The 13473-nt window shown below is 42.7% G+C and overlaps 1 protein-coding gene across 4 annotated transcripts in view; it reads left to right on the forward strand.

Moving 5' to 3' along the window:
• Positions 1-13473, forward strand: part of Slc39a10 (solute carrier family 39 member 10) — a 114491-nt gene that overhangs the window by 58395 nt on the left and 42623 nt on the right. The window contains exon 1 of one of the 4 annotated variants that reach the window (XM_090354515.1): positions 6380-6488. The exons of 2 other annotated variants lie outside the window; for them this stretch is intronic. The gene's annotated coding sequence lies outside the window, so the exon portion shown is untranslated. Of the gene's footprint in view, positions 1-6379; positions 6489-7814; positions 7980-13473 lie in introns of those variants that run through there. One more of the 4 variants, XM_090354517.1, reaches the window with a different exon arrangement.

The raw sequence follows: 13473 nt of genomic DNA on the forward strand, positions 1-13473 counted from the left end.
TTGTGAAGTAATGTACCTTCTATCAGGTGAATATAATGTAACCCTTCTATTAATTACAATAAAATATATGAAAAAAATCTTAAGTTTGGGCAAGATTTGAAATTTTTTCTTATGAGATGACATTTTAAAATTAATTAATTATCTATTTATTTAGTATTGGTCCTGGGGTTTTAACTCAGGTCCAAACCACTAATCCCTTAGTTTTTTCAGGTAAATGCCAGCTCTTTACCATTTGATCCCTAGTGTCACTTTTGAGTGGTGTTTAATTGGAGATGAGAGTCTCACAGACTTTCCTGCCCTGGCTAGCTTTGAACTATGATCCTCATATCTTAGCCTCCTGGATAATTAAGAATGTAGGCATGAGCCATTGGTGCTAGACTCTCAAATCTCTTTATTTCCAGCCTTCAATCACTGGCTGATTGACCTTATTTTCTATTCATGGGCAACCTGAAACTGTCAAAACACCTTGCACAAGTAACTATGATTGACTCTACTTACTTCCAATTTCCTTCCTTCTTTTTATTATGTAGGACTGTCCATGTTTTGTAGAGCCCTAACCACAGTGAAGCCATTTTGACTAGTCACCAGCTGATAAACATCAGAACTCCAGACGTAAGAGAGTATTGTAAGTGTTTAAACTTGTAACTATCATGATTTGAACTAATCATGTAGAAATTCAGCTGGAAACCCCAAAGTCTTAACTTTGTATAAAAACCCTGCTGATAGGAGGGTCGGGGCCCTTTTTTCCTCAATTTATACCCTCTGCACAGGTGTCAGTTATGAGTCTAGGCTTAAGCCTGTAATAAAGACTCCTGTGCTTTTACATCGATTTCGGCTTCTTGGGGGTCTTCAGGGACCCCGAATTTTCAGCACAACAGTTTTAGCGAAGGCAAGCCCCTTCTCTGCTCCCTAGAACCAGGCTACTCATGCCATCGCCCATCGCCCTTACCTTCTCCCTTCTCTCTTCTGCACCTGCCCTGCTTGCTGGATTACAGCCATCCACATATAAACCATGTTAATTCTGCCTTCTCCACAAAGGTAGGAGAGAGGAATCTTTTTTTTTTTTTTTTTTGGCCAGTCCTGGGCTTGAGCTCAGGGCCTGAGCACTGTCCTTGGAATTTTCTCAAGGCTAGAGCTCTACTACTTGAGCCTCAGCACCACTTCGGCTTTTTTCTATGTATGTGGTACCGAGGAATCGAACCCGGGTCTTCATGCATGCTAGGCAAGCACTTTAACCCCTAGGCCAAACTCCCGGCCGAGAGGAATCTTTTATAGCAATCTCATATGCCCAGTTCCTACTCTAGCCATCACCATCTTTTAGCAAATCCTATATTTCTTAATTGTTCTCTTTTGAATATAGCCTCATCAGTTTTCTCCTGACTGCTCTCTCAAATTGCTTTGTCAAATTTTCCATTGGCCTCAACATTGCTAAGTATAGCCGACATGTCTTCTCCTCATTTTTTCTGGGCTGATAACAGCTTTTTTTTTTTTTTTTTTTTTTGCCAGCCCTGGGCTTGGGCTCAGGGCCTGAGCACTGTCCTTGGACTTTCTCAAGGCTAGCACTCTACCACTTGAGCCTCAGCACCACTTCTGGCTTTTTGCTATGTATGTGGGGTACCAAGGAATCGAGCCTGGGTCTTCGTGCATGCTAGGCAAGCACTTTACCACTAGGCCAAACTCCCGGCCCCTGATAACAGCTTTTGACAATTGATTCTTTCTTCCTTGTTGAATTCCTTTTCTCTAAGTAAAAACCCTGGTCTTTTAGCCACATTTCTGGCCCTTTTTTTCTCAGTCATTTTTTTTTGCCCTTTATTCATTCATCTGCTGGACCCTGAATGTTGAAAATGCTCTGCAAATTTTGTTTTCCTCTCCTCCCCTTCTCCAATCTCTTTAAAATAATCATTGGCTAACGATTATTATTTCTTTTCTTTTTGTCAATTGTGGGACTTGAATTCTGGGTGCTGCCCCTGGGCTCTTCAGCTCAAGGCTACCTCCCTACCCCTTAAGCCACAGCTCCACTTACATTTTCTGGTGGTTAATTGGAGATAAGTCTCATGGACTCTAGTTCCCTGGACTGGCCGTGAACTAGGATCCTCAGATTTCAGCCGCCTGAGTCCCTAGGATTTACAGGCTTGAACCACCATGCCTGACTTGGTTTTCTTTACTAAAGAATTGATTGATGACCTAGAGGCAATTCTAAAACCTATTTTCATCACTTTTATAGTAGAGATGCTTCAAACCAACAGTCTTTTGGTTGCCTTGCTCTATGGTGAGTCAAAGTAGCTGGCTAGTCTAATGTTAGAATCATCTACATAAATCATAAAGAAATTAGCTTTTGTCCTCTGGGTGGGAGTTGCTTACATTTTTGTGCTGTTTTCTATCTCCAAACTCTCTCTGTCTCTGCAGAAGCCTACTGGTTCAGAATGATTTCACTTAACAAGAAACAACAGTCAAACTAATCTGTCACCGGTGTTGGCTTGGTTTATCTCTTCCTGCCATCTCACAGTGCTGGCTCTGCAAATGAGGATAGCCTTCTCAGATACATAGGCTTACTCTTTTAGAAACAGGCAAAGGACAGGCTGTAGCTGAACTCTACAAGAGGGAGAACTACGTGAATCTGAGGAGGCCCATTTCCTTTCCTCCTTCCCTCCTTCCCTCCTTCCCTCCTTTCCTTCCTTCCTTCCTTCCTTCCTTCCTTCCTTCCTTCCTTCCTTCCTTCCTCCCTCCCTCCCTCCCTCCCTCCCTTCCACCTTTCCTCCCTCCCTTCCTCCCTCTCGCTCAAATGGAATGGGTATTTACTAATTTTTCACCTTAGTATTAAAGCCACTTGGATAATTTTTATGCTCCTCCCTTAATTTTTAAACATCATTCTGGTACCTTGATTCTACCCAGTGATTTATCAGCATAATTTATTCTTTTGTATACCACTGATTAGTGATCTCTATAACACTTAACCTTTTCTGATTAAACCTTTTGGGCCATATGAAAATCTGAGTTAAAACTGAAGATGAATTTAAGGAAGTTTCTTTCTCTTTGGTGACTGCGAATCTTAATTCATAGAAAGAGCAGTTGAGTTTGGAAGTTCGAATGTGTTAGTTATTCATATTCTTCATAGATTTAATTTTTCAAACTCTTACTGCTGTGGATGGTGACAATCTTCTACTCAAGGGGGAAAGTGAAGTTTATTATGTGGCCTTCCTTCAATCACAGTTATTGATAAGGATGTGAGGTGTGATTTTTTTTGTCTGTCATGGAGCTTGAACTCTGCCTGGGCCTGGGCGTTGTCCCTGAGCTCTTCAGCTCAAGGCTACTACCCTACCCCCTTGAGCCACAGCGCCACTTCTGGTTTTCTAATGGCTAATTGGAGATAAGTGTCTCATGGACTTTAGTGCCTGGGCTGGCTTTGAACCAAGATCCTCAGATCTCAGTCTTCTGAGTAGCTAGGATTAGACACATGAGCTACTGCATTTGGCTGAGGTATGATTTTTATTTCTACTACTGTAATAGGTCACACTTAAGTTGCATTTAAAACTTTCCATCTGTGGCGTAATATTGTGTGGGGATGCAAAAAAAATAAATCATTTACTCCTACCTGGATACATTCTCCTGCCCCAGGTCTTAGAAGCCACTTACACTGTGCTTGTGCTTTCAGTGAACTTCTTTATAAATAAAATGGATGGGAAAAGTAGCTTAACAACCTTTAAGAAAATTCAATGATTTTAACATATTAGAAATTCCTTGAAACTTGCTTTTCAACTAATAAAATATTTCGGGGTGGGGATAGTCCTTATACTAATATGTAGTCATTTGTTTTAGTGATAGTTTTGCTATATTACTCATTATTAAATACAGCAAGTGATTTTGTGTAAACATAAAAGTTGCTTTCAGAATTCTTTTTCCTAGTAGAAATTTTGTAGCTTGGTTGTTTCTCTTAGTTAATAATTTTGCTGTAGGGTCTGCCCAAATCAGTGTGCATTTATGTGAATGGATATGAACACTTGAGTGAGTTTACAAAAGTACTTGGAAACATGATCTTTATTTGCAAGTATCTTACTATATAATTTTATGAGGGGTGATACTGAAAATATAAAGAATAGGTACCAACAAATAGCTTAGGATTTGAGTCTCAAGGCCACTATCTTAACCTTTAAATTTCTAAAATCTGGAGGTTGAAGAAATCTTGAAAGACTAGGACAGAGGTGGAAAGCCTGGAGGACTCAGAGTAGTAACTATTGATCGACTTACATGGAAGTGTTTCAGTATTTGATCAGGGTTTAGCTACACTTGTAGGTACAACAACCTTGTAAATACATAACTAAAAGGCAGTACAGAATGCAAGTAGGGGCATGCTACTTGACAGAAATGTGTATGTTAAGGGTGATGATAATGTGTTCAATTGAACACTTATGAGCCTTAAACTATGAGGGTAATCTGTCCTGGGGCTTGAACTTGGGACCTGGGCATTGTCCCTAAGCTTCTTTTTGCTTAAGGCTAGTGATTAACTAGCCATTAACACTTCTGGCCTTTTCTGGGTAGTTTATTGGAGATAAGAGAGAGTCTCAACAGACTTTCCTTTCCCACCCAGCTGGCTTCAAATCATGATCCTCAGATCTCAGCCTTCTGTGTAGCTAGGATTACAGGTGAAAACCACAGGCACCTGGCTTGAATGTTTTCTCTACGTTTTAGATTCAAAGACCTGGCATCATAATTTTATGAACTTTATAAAGATTCAGGTCTAGAATACTTCTCAGAATACTTGTAAAACTATCTTCTGAATTTCTCCAAGAGTCTAAGGACCATGACTGTTCTCCTTCAAAAATGGCAAGGGAGTGAAACTTGAAATTCTTTCCTTCATCCCTTTAGGATTTCTTTCTTCCTTTGTGAGTTCCAGTAAGATCATAGGTTGGTGTCTCCAAACAAGACAAGGGAGGATAGAAGTTTAATCTCCTAGCACCTGGGCAGGCATTTACTATGTATGTAAAAGATGTGCTCTGTAGTCACAAATTACCAAACAACCTTCTTTCTATGAAGGGACAATATGCAGGTTAGGAGAACTTTGCAGCCATACTGAAGAAGTTTGGATACCAATGCTCTTCTCTCTGCTCTGTAATCACACGTGAATCATCTACATTTCTTTTGCTTCCGTTTCTGGATAAGTAATACTTCTACTATGCTGTGGTTATTAAAATAATATACAAGGAAAGCCCCCCTCCCCCTGGATGTAACCTGCACATAAAGTTTGCCTTGCATTATTGGTCATAGTTATATGCACTCCGTTAGACATCAGTGAGGCACCCCTAGAATTCCCTCGCACTATTAGCAGATTCTGGTTGAATACAGAAACACAAGCACCCCAGGCAGAATACAAATGAGCCTCAACCTGTGAATTAAGAGCCAGGAAACAGAGCTGTGAAGCAAAGGGCAACTTTCCAGAGCCACCATTTAAGGGAAATGTGGGTTGTTAAGTTGCTTAAGAAGAGGGGAGGAGACCATGCAGAGGAGACAGGGTGGTATGGCATGGGAATGGGAGCAAGAATGAGCACGGTGCGGGCTTGAGTCGGTGCAACTGTTCGGCTGATCAGAGCTTTTGCCTTGAGGTGGTAAAACCACTCATCAGTAAGTAGGAGGTGGTGAGGGGGAAAAAAAAAAAGTTGGGAAGGAGTCTGCGAGAAATGAAAGGCATGCTGTCGAGACTCAACTTTTCCTTTTAGTTTTGGAAGGCCTTCAGTAAGTGCATTTTAAATAGGGGGATGCGGTGGTGTGTGTGCGTGTGTGTGTGTGTGTGTGTGTGTGTGTGTGTGTTGGGAGGTTATGCAAAACCCTCCTTCTTAGCATTAAAGTGTATTTTTTTTCCCTCCTAAGATGGAAACGATTACTTTAACAGGAGGAGGGACTAATTTAACGTAGTTGTTTAACTCCTGCATTAAAAAAAAAAAGTCCTCAGTTATCACTCTGAAATCATTCGGCTAAATAAGACGTTTGTTCAGAGCGCGTCCATCCCTGGCCCGCCTGCCCAAGGCCTCGGCTCTCCGTGATGTGCCACGCCGGGCGAGATGGCCAGTGGGAAAGGGCACTCCACGCATGCGTTAGAAGCCGTCCCAACTCCCCCGCGGCCCCCGCGGCGTCCTTTCTTGGAACAAAACTAGCGCAGAGCCCCGGATCTCCGCAGTTTGCGTAGACTCGAGTTTCCTGTGGCTCCGGCCATCCGTGTAGAATCCGCGAGTGGTGCAGTTTCCCTACGCCAGCCGCGCTTCCGAAGTGAATGGCTGGGTGGTGCGTGTACGCCCGGAGCGTAGCACCCATAGGCGGGCCGGGTGCGGCTGCGCAGGGACCTCACTGGGCCTTGTACGCCGTCGGCGTAACCGGGCGTCGGGCGCGCTGGCCTCCGCGACGCAGTTAGCGCAGTCGGCTTTGGTGAATACACGATTTGGTGCAGCCGGGGTTTGGTACCGAGCGGAGAGGAGATGCACACGGCACTCGAGTGTGAGGTAACTATAAAACCCCGATTTGTTTACATTCCCTCCCCCAGAACCGGCCCCATGCGCGGCGGAGGCTGCGAGTCCCGGGACTGCGTGGGGGTAGCCGGGGAGAACAGAAACGGGGATCCGGGACGGGGTTCCCGAGGGATCGGGGCGCTCGGGGTTCCCGCAGCTGCTGCAGCCGGCGTCGGCGGCGGCGAGCCGGAGCGGGGCGCGCGGCGGGCAGCGCGTGGGGGCACCGCGGCTCCTCGTGTGCGCCCGGGGCCGCCCGGGGCTCGGCCGGCGGCGGCAGTCCGGCCCCGTCCGCGGGGACCCCCGGTCCCGCTCGGTCTCCCGCGGGGGGTCGGGGTGGCTGCGCGGGCCGGGCCGCGGCGGGACGGCGGCCCGGGGCGCGCGCCGCGGCGGTTGGGGGGCTGCGCGCGGGCGTCCGGGGCGGTGTCCGGGGCCGCGGCGTGGACCCCGCGCGCCGAGGGAGGGACGGTGGGCCGGGGGAGGGGGGGAAGGCCCCGGGGGCGCGAGGGAGGGAGGTCTTCACGGCTTCCTCGACCCTTTCTCTGGTCCTGCGGGGTAGTCGTGCCGGGGCCGGGCGCGGGGACCCCGGGACGGAGCCCGAGCGCCGCGGTTCCGGCCTCGGAGAGTAACGGACGGCGGCGGCGCCCGCGCCCGCAGCAGAGGCCTCGCGGGGGGTTCGTTCCCCACCTCCTCCCCCTCCCGCCAACCGAACAGAAGCCCAGGCGGGGCTGGTGGGGGTCTCCTGGAGAGGAGGGGTGCGGGGCGAGTCTGGGCGCGGGGGTGGGGGTGGCGCGGCGGCCCAGGCTTTGTTCCTAGGTGGAGGGCGGCGTGGGCGCGGCTGGGGGGGGGCCGCCGATGGAAACCGGGTCGACTCGCTGGGTGGGGGGTGATGGGGGTCCGAGCCCCGGGGGACCCCCTGGGCGACGTGACGTGGGAGGTCTTCCTGTGGCTCCCATGGAGATGGTTCACGTGGGAGCCGGTGCGCGCGGGGTGATTGTATGGAGCTGAGCACGTGCAGATCGGGGGGACCCCCCTCCCCGTTCTCCCCCCCCCCCAGTACCTGAGACAGAGAAGTGAGTTAGAGGGAAAAGGAAGATCTCTCTTTCTCACACGCACACACACACACACACACACACACACACACACACTCCTTTAATATACGTCTTCCCTGCTAACTGCGGCGGGTTTACCTGTGCCAACTGAGGTAGTGCTTGGAGCAAACCTCGCGTGTGACAGGTTTTACAGTGTTGTGTGTTTCAGTTGTAAAGACCTCACCTGGTTTTAAGGAGAAAAATCAGAATGGAGTCCGTTTTCCGACCCCCCCCCCCCCCCCCCCCGCTGTATGGTTTGATAGTAGAACTTCCTGTTCTGCAGACGATTTGAGTCAGTTGCTGTAATAATTAGATGCGGATAATTCTGAGTTGCTATGAGTCAGTCCTTCATTCCAGACTCAGGGGATCCGTGCCAGACAGAGCCCACGTCCTGAGTGTAAGTGAACGTCACACCAAGGGAGAGCAACAAATACATAATGTCAGGGATAAATTTTGTAAAAATAAAAAGCAGTGACGGGCTTGGCCCGCATTTAAAAAAAAAAAAACACCAAAAACTTTTGTGTGTGTGTGGCTCGAACGTCAAGACTACTGGATTTAAATGTTACAAATTATGTAGGATCATAACAGTTATCTTGGAAGTAATCACTGAGAAGCATTACATAGCATTATGGCTTGCTTAATTGCTTAATGCCAACAGTCAAGTTTTTACATGATATTTAAGGATTCTAATTTTTTAAAAAAATTTCCTGTGACATGGTGCTGTAATTTTGGCCTGCATTCAGGAATAATGGAGGGAAGACAAATATCAGTGGTTAATTGAATTTCAGTGGTTAAATTAAAAGTAGGATACATCCTTTTTCCCCTGTTCAAATTCGCTAACTTGAATTTGGGAGTCAGTAGACCCTATACAAAGTGAAGTGACCTGGGCTGGGAAAGCCTGGGGAAACTTGAGATGTGCCTTGGCCAGCTGTACCTTGGCCAGCTATACAGGTTGGATGTCTTATTTGAAATGTTAGGGACTCTGAGCTTTTTTTTTATTTCTTAATTTTGAAATATTTTCAAAAACATTTTTTAGACTCAGGTCAAACTTGAAGTCAGGTGTAGATATATTTTTGACATGTAAGATTTTATGTTGAGGTGCTTAACCTGTTTTACCAGTTTTTATTCCACAAACAGCTTAAAAGCTAACAGTTTCTCACCCCTCCCCATCATTTTTGTGAACTACTGTTTTCTTCATTTTGCTTTGGCAAAGTCTGTTTTAAGTGTGACCTAGGAGGCCCTAGGTTTTAGGATCATGACTCTACTTTAGGGGTGCTGTACCACTATTCCCTGATACTCCTCCCCCCCCCTTTGGGGGGGGAGGGCACTTGGTTTAAAGTACTTCGAGAAGGCCTTGATCTTAGCTGACTCTACTGTAGAGGATAAATGTCCCTTTTACCCGCTATCCTTAAGTGATTTATCAATAATGGGGGAAAATTGTTCCAACACTAAAGTGCTCATCTTTGTAAAATAATTTCTTTAAAATTAAAGCAAATAAAGTTTGACAATATTCTATACCCCTATCATTTATCCACCCTTGGTCCTGGCCAGTAATGAAAAGATCTTGAGGTTTTGGAGTAAGAATAAAAACCTAGTTTTCAGTAAAGTGTGAAAATAGTTACTATTTTTTGTGCAAATTGTTATTTGTGAACTAGAAGTACCATAAAACTTATCTTGAGTTTACTTTGTAAGGCATAATTTAGATACCTAATTCATTTTTATGTAATCATCAACAGATTTTCTCATTTTCTTTTCTTTTGGTAATGACTAACCCCAGAATGATTTCTGAAAATTGTTTTTAAGAAACTGTACAAAGGAGTTGCCATTTAACAAAGCAATTTATGAATCTAATGCATCTTAGCCCATATCACTCATTTCATCACCATTTAGAATGTTTTTTTTTGTTTGTTTTTTGTTTTTGGTGTGTGTTACTGGGGTTTGAACTCAAGGCAGATAATTTACTATTTGAGTCAGAATGAATTTTGATGGCTCTAGGCCTCAGAGAGTGCACTATTTTTGCTCTGTTACTCATGATCACTAGCCATAGAGTAGTTTACCTCCTTACTTGCATTTCTATTACTATATGTTTGTTTTACTTGCCAAACCAGAATCCTTGAAGGGGACATAGTACCGATGACATTAAAACAAACAGAAAAATACATTGTAGGGCTGGGGCTCTCACTAGTGATAGAGCACAGACTCTACTTGGAATTTGATACCTAGAAATCCACATATGATAATATATGTATCTGTGTTACACATATCTACATACAAATAAAGCATATCCATATTTTTGTTTTGTTTATATAAATGCATAGGACATACACATAGTTTACATTTTATAGTGACTGCCCATTGGAAGTGTCAACAGTGTGAGGTTGCCCCCTAGTGGCCTTATTTTCTACATGCTTTGAGCTCAGTTTCACTTGCACATTTTCAAAAGATCGTATTAAACTAATTATGGTAGCAGAATAGACCAGATGTACCTTTGGACTTTGTCCAGCTCGTCTTTCCAAGTTGGTTAATTTTGATTCTTAGTCCCCAATTTTCTAAGAAGCAAGAAAATTGGGTGGAGAGAAAACTATGTCAAGTTACCTTGGAAAAGGATATGTGGGTTTTTTTTTTTCTCCCCCAAATGAGAAATGAATAACATTAAAGATATATCTTTGAAATTAACACTGTATATGAATGATTAAAATTTTTATTCTGGGTTTTTTGAAAAGGGTGATACAAAAATCTGCTTTCTGGCTTAATTTATTCCATATAAGTGTATTTCTACTGTACTGAACAATAAAGTTTGAAAATATCAGATTCACATGAGTTTTTTGTTGTTTGTGTCTATTAGACAAGTGACTTGAAAAAACTTCTATGAGTCTCAGGATCCTTTTCATAACCACAAGATTTCCTCATTTATGTGAACTCTAAAAGTTTGAAATTATTACCAGCTATAAGGTTTTAGTTTGCCAATCTTAGGCCTTGAACTCTGGGTCTGGGTATGGGCATCATCCTTGCACCTTTTTTTTCCTCAAGGGTAATGTTCTACCACTTGAGCTACACCATTACTTCCAGCTTTGTTTGTGTATGTGGGTACTAAGGAATCGAACCCAGAGCTTTGTTCATGCTAGGCAAGCCCTTTACCACTAGGCCACACTCCTGGCCCTACCACTATTTTTAAACTGTTGTTACCTTTTCTGTTTTCTAGAAGTTCTTTGGTGGGCTACACAGTGACTTCATGAAGGGCTTTTCTTTCCTTTTTTATTTTTTTTGTTTTTTCTCCCAAATAACCACATATATTCTCAAGCTATAAAACTTTACTGGAATATTAAAAGTCTTTAATATGTATGAAGCAATTTACAAATTAGACTAAAGTTTCTCAGTTAAGAACTGAAATCCTTTCTAGCTCATTAGATAGGTTACCATAATATTTAGAATACTATAGAACCTTGTCACATCACAAACAACAGTGGGGAGTTTGTGTGTGTGTGTGGGGGGGGGGGTGTTAGGCCTGGCACTTGATCTCAGGTAAGTGTGCTGTCTGAGGCTAGTCTAGTTCTACCACTTGAGCCACAGCTGGATGTACAGCTGTGGCTCATGGACTTTCTTGCCCAGGCTGGCTTCAAACTATAATCCTCAGCCTTCTGAGTGGCTAGGATTACAGATGGGGTGACACTGACACTTGGCAGGAAATGTTAATATAAGAATTTGATTGCTCAGATGTAGGATTGTGTACTTAATAGAATTTAATGCTGAAAGATGTAATAGGATGCCACTTGGTGGTTATAGGTTGGTCCAAATATAGGGGTAAAATCTTGTTTAAGTATTTTTACCATCAAAAAGATAATGGCAGTACCTAGTTGTACAATTACATTTTATAATTACTTTTTTTAGATATTTTGCTGCTAAAAGAGGTAACTATCAGTGAATACTACTGTAGATGTTTTTAACAAGCAAGAAGTTTTTATCTTTACTATGTATTCTGCTTTTGGAGATCCACCAATTCAGAAAAGGATTTTAGAAACAAACATTGAATCCATAAGTTGTTGGATGTATCCTCATCCTACTGATACAATAAGATTATGTACTTTCATAGGACCAGAGTATTGTTAGGAGAACTGCTATGAACTATAAAAGAGGTGTTAATCTTTTCAAGTTATTTACAACTTTTGTGTGTGTGTCCATCCTGGGGCTTGAACTTCTGGCCTGAGTGCTGTCCCTGAGCTCGTCAGCTCAAGGCTAATGACCTACCACATGAGCCACAGCGCCACTTCCAGTTTTCTGATGGTTAATTAGAGTTATAAGTTTCACCGGCTTTGTACCCAGGCTAGATTTGAACCACAGTCCTCAGATCTCAGCCTCCTGAATAGCTAGGATTACAGGGGTGAGTCACTGGCGCCCGACTTAATTATCTACATTTTTTTTTTTTTGGCCCCAGCGCCCAACTTAATTATCTATAACTTTTTTTTTTTTTTTTGGCTAGTCCTAGGCTTTGAACTCAGGGCCTGAGCACTGCCCTTGGACTTTCTCAAGGCTAGAGCTCTACCACTTGAGCCACAGCACCATTTCTGGCTTTTTTTCTATGTATGTGGTACCAAGGAATTGAACCCCGGTCTTTGTGCATGCTAGGCAAGCACTCTATCACTAGGCTAAACTCCCAGCCCAACTATCTACAACTTTTAAGTGACTAGGTTAAGTTTTAAATTTATTTTCCTTCTATGTAGTAAAAAGAAAAATAGCAGCAATAAAGGAACACATCCTATTGTGCTATTACTTTAGTATCTATAAGCCAGAAGAAACCATTTCATGTGTGCCCTTACAAACTTAGACATTTTTTCCCTAAATTTACTGTTATATTTTGAACTTTTGAGTTTTAAAATATCATTTGCCTGTACAGTTGTCCTACTAAGTAGAAATTTTTAACCATGTAGTTAAAGATCAAGGTTCAGCAAATTGGTCCATGGGACCAAATTTTCTTACAAAGTAAATTTTGGACATCACCTTCCCTATTCATTTCTACATTGTCCATTCTACATTGTCTACTTTTTGCTGTAAGAATGGAGTAAGTTGTGAGAGACCAACCCATCTATCCTGTTACTATGTTGACTCTAGTCAAGTCTGCTAACTCTTAAGTATAATTAATGTTCCATCATTACTTTACATTTTGCTCTAATTTTAGATATTTGCATTCTTTTAGAGCCTGTATCTGTAAAATAATAAAATGTGCATATGTTTAGTGATTTCCACTTAAACCGTAGTGTTTTTGTTTTATTGTTTTCACTTTCCCTCTTTTGGAAGAATAATACCTTTGCTTTACATTGCAAAATGAATATGAAGCTCTTGACCTTGAGTGATATCTAATGCCTAACTTTGCCAGACTGTCTACTGGTAGCATGACTCAGTTTATCTTCTGGTTGTGTCTTCCTAACTTCTTCTGAGCTGAAAATACGATTTGAATGTTTTATCTCTTCTTGGCCCTGTCCCTTGTCCCTTTGATTTTATCATTCTTCTGTTCTCTGCTTTCATAATGAAATCATAATTTGATGATCAGTGAATATGTATTTTGGCTTGTTACCTCACAGTGGACTTTTCTGGAGACAAATCATTTGATATTCTGTTCAGATGTGAAGAAATATTTGTTATTTTGTCAAAGAGGAATATAGTCTATTAAGTAGATTATGGTAAGATTATATACCTTACCAATAAGGTCAAATAATATATTAATAATTACATTATAAAATGAAGTCAGGATATGTAACAAAATAAATGTATCTGATGTTTATAAAGTGTTTAACTTTATTGGCAGTGTACATAAAATTATGTGTAACAATCTTACTATTTGTGATATACATTATGGAGAAATGTGTCCATGTGTTCTATTCCTATGGACCGTTTTC

This window comes from Megascapheus bottae, chromosome 21 (assembly GCF_031878675.1).
Source record: "Megascapheus bottae isolate mThoBot1 chromosome 21, mThoBot2.hap1, whole genome shotgun sequence".
NCBI lineage: Eukaryota > Metazoa > Chordata > Mammalia > Rodentia > Geomyidae > Megascapheus > Megascapheus bottae.